Raw genomic sequence first — 6,834 nt, forward strand, 5'->3', positions numbered from 1 at the left:
GGGGGAGGGAGTGCTTTCCGGCACTTTAAGGTGCTGGGTGGTGCCTGGCCTCGGCTGCGGGGTTGGAGTCCTGGTTTCAGTTTCCTTATTCTTGAATGATGATGCCATATCCTTCCTGCTGTTCCCAAGATGAGTTTGAGGAAAAAGGGGGTTTGCCAGATTGGGAAGCAATGCCCAGCTAGTTTTGGCAAGAGAGGGCCCTCCAAGAGGTTTAGGCTGTTTCTCACTATGCCAGGCTGGAAGCAGGTCCATGTCTCACCGTTTTGCTGGGAAAAAGATTTGCGTCCTGTGGTTTCAAAGCAGATGAACTCTGCGCAATATTGTACTAAGAGGTTTAAGCCACTTCTTCGGAGTGGGAGTTTTTTTGTACTTGCCTGTTGTGCCCTCAGGTTGATGAGGTTTTTGCTGAAGAGCTTTCCTTTTAACAGGTAGTAAGAGAGTACAGAAGGGGATGCACCTGTGAGAGCTGGACATTTACAGCTGTCCCTGTGTTCTAATCTACTGTGAATGCAGAGGTTAAATCAGCTCTTAATTGATAATGAGATATGTGTTGTCCCTGCCACAACTTGTTCTGATAAAGATCAGTAGCTTTGAAAATGTGAGGACTTCGTATAAAAAGAAACAAAAAGTAACTAAACCCAGATAAACCCAAGCCAAGCAAACAAAACCCCAAAAAACAACAGAAAACCCCCCAGGCCTATTAAAAAAGCCTCAACAATCAACATAACTTCCCCCATCAGAGCAGACCATCTGATTCAAGGTGTCTATAGTCTCCCAGGATGCTTTCTTTCTACACTCTCAGTGTTTAAAATGTATTGGTTTCTGGCTAGCCCTGAAAAAAGCAAGCATTTGGAGTTGGTTGGTTTTGTCTTGATATATTTGTTTGCGTGTTTCATTTTTGTGTGGTTTGATGCAACAGACAAAAATTGAAGCATTGGTTGTTTGGGGGTTCCTGGGTAAATGGAGCCAGGTGGATGCTGTGACAAGCTCTTCTGGTGCGGATTGGGAAACCGGTTGCACTAGCTCATCAAAGAGCAGGTCTTCAGCTGGAAAGCTTTAAATTTCTCAGTATCCCCCAGAAAGGAATGTTTGGAGTTGGGTAAGGGTTGCATTTTTGGAAAGGGGTTGCATTTTTGGAAAGGGGTTGCAGCGTTGCTCCTGTGCGGGTAGGGAGGCAGAGGCCTGGGGAGAGAGCAGCATGTTATGATACTGAGGTTTGGAGAAAGGAAATAATTATGACTGTATCAGTTAAGTGTCATTCTGTCTCTCACTGTTTTGAAATGTTCAGTTCTAGTGACTGGTGGTAAAAGAGATGAGTGTTGTGGGGAGATTGAAGGGAAAATTCTAATGGTGGGAAGCAAGAGGAAAAAAACCTGTCTAAGACAATTTCTGGCATGCTCTTGGGTTCCTGGTGCAGACAGATTGGCTGATGTTGATTGTTGACAGCTTCTGCAGCTTGCTAATTACAACTGTAAAAAATTCAGGTGAATGACAGAAACTTGAAATGTTAATTCTGCTCTTTTTATTTTGCAGCTGCAACTGTTAGTTGGCTCTTGCCGTAATTGATGGACACTGCCAGTTGCTTAGACAGATGGGAATTAATGCTGGTGTTCCCATTAGAACTCGCCATCACAATCATGTTGGCGTTAGTCTCCTGCACAGAGTTGATGTGTGTAAGCCAACGCGTGTGGAAGGAGCAAGCACAGCTCATACCTACGGTCCTTCCTTCCAAGGCATTGGAGCCGCCCATCCAACACGAAGCTGATGAACTCCTTGCCAGGTTAGTACATGTAAGAATAGGCCCTCTGGTTTTCCTGCGCTTCTGGAAAAGGTTACATGTTGGTAAATATTGCCATAATCATAATCATGTGGTAGTCTTAAGACTTGTGTTAAGTTGTTGTGATTGTTCCTCATCAGAAATGGCAGCTGTAGTCTTGGCTGGTGTCTCTGAGTTGTAGTCACCTGCACACCACATGAATTCGAAACTATAATGCTGGTTGAAAGGAAAGTGCTAGAGGTAGGGTAAGTAAAGCAGTTAATAATGTCATGTAATAGGGGAAAGTAGCAGTGGAGTGGGGTTTTTCCTAAATAGAGGCGTAATATAGGTGGAAGAAAGGATTGGTCACTGACCTGCAAGTGAGCCTGATTTCTATGGGGACAGGAGAGCTGGTTTATGTAAAATCTTGATCTCGCTGAGTGTGGACTTACTTCCCTCAGCAACCCAGCCCTGCAAAGCTGAAGAAGTGTCTCAGTTTGTCTCTCTGAGGACTTAGTGCTTTCTAGAGGTTCAGCCTGTGAGGGTGAAGCAAGTCAGCACATGCAAAGCGCCACTCGTGGCCAGGGAGCTGCAGAAGTGTCAGTACAGGTTGATGAAACGTTGGCTGCTTTTTGACTAGGAAAGAAAGTTCATAAGTTCTGAGATCTCATAAGCTTGCCTTTTTTTTGTTGTTTGTTTAGCAGCTTACAGAACACTTCACAATGGTAAGGAAAAGGCTTCTTTCCTTGATGTTCAGAGGTTGCAGCGAGCCGGACTGTCATCGCCGGAGGCATCTGTGAGCTGTATTCGGAGGTAGGCTGACAGAGCACACAGTAGGTCGGCTGGAGGTACCAGTGTACCTACCTGCTGGTTGCTTTCACAGAGGGAAGGTCGTGCACACACAGCCCCCTCTCCTGCGACGAAATAGGTGCCTCCCCTCAGACCCAGCAGGTCTGCCTGGTCACTCAGACTCAGAGCGGAGGTGTGAGCAGCTGCACAGGGGCCCTTCCCCGGCCCGGCAGCAGAGCTGTGGTGCACGTAGTCGTGCACTCACATGCAGCACGGGAGATGTTTGACGCTCGAGGTAGGAGCGTGTTGCCCACTGCTATGCCAATTACTGGATATTAATGGCAGGATATCATGCATATGCCTAAACTGGGAAGCAGAAGGTTAATAGACGAACAGCACCAGAAGATCCCATTTATCAGTTTCTATTTATCTCTCCTTGGGAGGTGGCAGGTTTACAGTAAATACCTTCTGTCCTCCTAATTTCCTAATGATGGGGATAATGATGGAGAATGGTGAAGTCATTAACTGGGACAGCCTCTGTGCATCACTCTGTCAACCACATCTCTCCAAGACCTGCAATGAAAAGTGATAGGCCCCAGCTGTTCACCAGATTATGTTCCCTTCCCCCTTCCCCATGCTCAACCCCATTTGCAGGCTTAGCAATTAAAAAGAGGGGAAAAAAGTCCCAGAAACTGAAAACCAAAAACCAGTCCCTTTCTCTGCCACAGCAGTGATTGCCCAGTCTGCCCTGCACTTTTGGTGTTGGGTGTACCAGTCCAATCCCATTCCTGTGCTGCCAGTTAAATATAGTGTTATCCCGGGGTATGATGGTGTCACTGGGGCCAGGTGGGGAGCACGGGAGGGAGGAACATGAGCGAAACCTTGAAGGAGAGGGTGCTTCTGGGGTGGAGGCACTGGGTTTCTTTGATACTGTCTCGTGTTCTTACCTTCTGCTGAAGAACTTGCTAAGTGCCTGTAAAAATGGCCGTACTTCTCTGTGTCCGAGTCTGTCTCTTGGGGTACTGATGGATTTGGGAGGTTGCAGATGGTGGTGGAACGGGTGGGCTATGGTTCTAGATCTGATTGCTTTAAGGTACAGGTTCCACAGGACAGAAAGGTGTGCCTGGAAGATGAACCGAAGTTCAAATGAAGATGTACGTAAGTAAATTGTTGCTTTGAAAAGACTGTCTTTTTTCCTGCAGTGACATTTCTATATTACTGACTCCAGAGTTTTCTTATGTTTGTTTCATATTTGGCATTTTTTTCACATTTGGACAGTAGCTGTGATAACTGTTGCATAACTGTTTTTAGAGAGTTCAGAGTGATTTCATGATTATAACAGCCACTTATTCATCCAGTGAGGGCTTGTTATTATTACCATCCCTATTTCAAATATTGCATTTCTCTGTGAGGTTGGGACCCACCTCCCTACCCAGGGGCATTTGGGTGATATAATGCTTTCACAGTGAGATGTCTTTTTTCCCCTTGATTTTTCTAACTGGTGAGTTAAAACCATAGCTTTGCCTGTTGCAAACCTATAGGCATTGCTGTGGCCTGAGTACTATATGGCAGAGCCATCCAAGATACCCTGTGGGTCGTACCTTTTACTCCTGACTGCCGTTTGCTGTTCCTGAGAGTCTGGCCTTCTGCTTGGGCATGCTCTGAAAAGAGAGGCCTGCCTGAAGTGCAGTTTTCCTGTGCATCCACCATGTGCTGGGCTCATAAAAGAACTCTTAAGCTGTGGGAGCTTTGTGTTATAAGGGTTCATTAACTTTCAGATGTTTCAACTGAGGAATTTCAGAGCTCTCAGCAATAGGCGAGGGTAGCTGGCTCAGCCAAGAGTGTCCCCTGACAGTCAGGTACAGATGTGATTGCTAGTCACAGCACCATAAGAAACCTAGTAGTGTCCCAGCAAGTGTCATACTTGAGCTGGAGAGGCTGTAAATAATTTTTACTTGGCTTTAAGAGATAGGGAAACAGAGGAACCTCTGTCTTGTAGCCTGCCAGGAATTTTGCCTGCAGGATTGTAGAGTGTGTGCAGTGGTGAAAGAAAGGACTCCGGGGACTGGAGCAGGTGATTAACTGTTCTGAAGTGCATCAGGCCAGGGTAGATCACGGTGGTACAAAGGGGCATTTTTCTGACTAATGTCTCTGCAAATGTGGTATCTGAGCACAAAGAGATGAGAAATGGAAAGCAGTGGAGCAGCTTTCCTGCCTGGGAGGTATGGTGTTAACCAGTTAGGTCATGAGACAAATGGAGAACAAATGTTCCCTAAACACTCTTTTCAGAATCTAGATGCTTTTCTCGGCCGTACAGACCTACAAAGATTTTATTTTCTTAATTTATTATTTATTTGTTTATTTCTCCAAAGTGATCTGGTAGCTGCGTATTAGGGAGGACCAAGGGCTTGGAGTTTCGTTAAACACCTCTGGTATCTCGTGGTTAATAACTTTATTTTGTATTTTCAGTCATAAATGCTGAGACGGGGGAAAGGGGAGTTTGATTTCCTGTGTGACAATGCAGCTCACTCTGCTTATGTCGTTAGCTTGGCCTGTGCTCAGGGACTGATGTTAGACCCCAAGGCTCTTCTCCAGTCTTGGTTTAGACATGTGAGAAGTGCCATTTCACTGGATTCCAGCCACCCCTGGGACAAGCTACCAGGGACTCCTTGATGGTTTTGCTGTGTTGTGACCCTTGCTGGGTTGTTTTCCAGTCAGCTGGCCTTGCCTGGCTTCTCCTGAAGACAGGCTAACCAGGGCCAAGTGAAGCCAAGCTTTGGGGATTGCAGCCTTTCTATGTTGTTTCGGTTCCCACAGGAGCTCTTAGCCGAAAATTAGAATATTCTTAGTTGTTAATGTCTTAACTCACTCTGGTCTGGCTATTCCAGACCCAGAGTAGCCCCCATCAGCACTGTCTATGGCCAGCCTCTGTTCTTTTGGCACCTCAAGCCTGACACAAATCAGGCTAAACAGAACATGGAATATTAAGCAGCTGTTGGCTTCTAAAAAAAGAAAATCATATTAGTCTCTCTAAGCAAATCTATGTGGTAATTTCAGGAAAGCATGAGGTGACTGTTCTCCCTGGGAAGAAAGAGCTGGTGTATCTTTGCACATCCATAAACCAGTTGTACGGAAGACTTAAGAGCATAGCAGGGATGGAACTTTTACTTCCTTGACGAATGTTTGATGGGGAAAATAAAGGCAGGACTAATTGTCTCTGTGGGAATTTGTTTGGGTAGGACACATCTACAGCACCAAATTCTGAGAAGGATGGATGCTGTTGCAGATAATGCTTGTCAAGTGAAAGAAATGCCACTCGAGCATTGTAATATCTATCCAAAATAATTTTTTCAATTATGTGTAACATACAACAGTGGATGACTTAAAAATTTATCCTATCTGACAGCACAGAGGCAGCAAAAATGTTAGATTCGAGACCATTTTTAAAGGTGCAGGATGTACATGCTAACCCTCTGGCTATCAGTGGTTTAAAGGAAATGAGAGCGGCTGTTGGCAGGGAGCATTTAGCTCTTTGAAGCTTGCCTGACTGCTTCTGGCTCTGGCTGTTACACACAGCCCCAGCTTCCAGAGTGAGTGTAGCAGTGTGTATCTGCAGGACATGATGGATCAACCTAATGCTTTATGCAGACTCTGGCTTCCAGAAACTTTGTCAAAAAGGAAGCTATTAAATGTGTTTTCTTGGAGTAACTAAATTCTCTGTCTCTGATGGATGAGGTACTGAGGTTAAGGTTGAGGAGATGGTGCATCCTCTAAGTGGCAGTACTTATGAGGGCTATTCTGTACTGCTCAAATATGGCAGAATTCATTAATGGCTGTGAATAAATGTGATATAAATACAGAGGACTTACTCTTCCCTGCCTCTGATTCCAGGTTGCCAGGGAATATTGCCCCGGCATGTGCAAAATCCTGCAACTGTGAAGATATGATGGCTGTTTTAAGGAGAGGCAGCTGGGTATCCAGTATATACTACTGACTGTTTTGGCTCCAAAGGAGTGTCCAGTGCTGCATTTGTCATGGCACTAGGGTGTGTAAAGGAAATCCCAAGAGCTGTAGAGGGTCCCAGGCATCCCCCACTTCTCTCTTCCAAAAGAGAACTATTGTGATTTGTCTTGGTATGAAGGAACCTCTCACTCACTGATCTCAGAATCCACACAGTGTGAGTCTGCCTCTGCAGTTCTTTGTATTGTCTCCCGAAAATCCTTAAAATTAACTTAGGGTAGTGAACTGAGCTTTCTCTAAATTGTATTTCATTTGGCATTTTACCTTAG

At 45.3% G+C, this 6,834-nt stretch overlaps 1 long non-coding RNA gene across 1 annotated transcript in view; it reads left to right on the top strand.

Annotated features, from left to right (window-relative positions):
• LOC114067024 overlaps positions 1 to 2,649 on the top strand; it is a 51,030-nt gene extending 48,381 nt beyond the window's left edge. The window contains exons 3-4 of the long non-coding RNA XR_003573297.1: positions 1,534 to 1,780; positions 2,458 to 2,649. This is a non-coding gene — a long non-coding RNA (uncharacterized LOC114067024). The remainder of the gene's footprint in view (positions 1 to 1,533; positions 1,781 to 2,457) is intronic.
• Positions 2,650 to 6,834: the final 4,185 nt, after the last annotated feature.

The sequence above is a fragment of the Empidonax traillii genome, unplaced genomic scaffold, assembly GCF_003031625.1.
Source record: "Empidonax traillii isolate 1590-97213 ecotype Southwest subspecies unplaced genomic scaffold, ASM303162v1 scaffold848:size342660, whole genome shotgun sequence".
NCBI classification, from domain to species: Eukaryota; Metazoa; Chordata; class Aves; order Passeriformes; family Tyrannidae; genus Empidonax; species Empidonax traillii.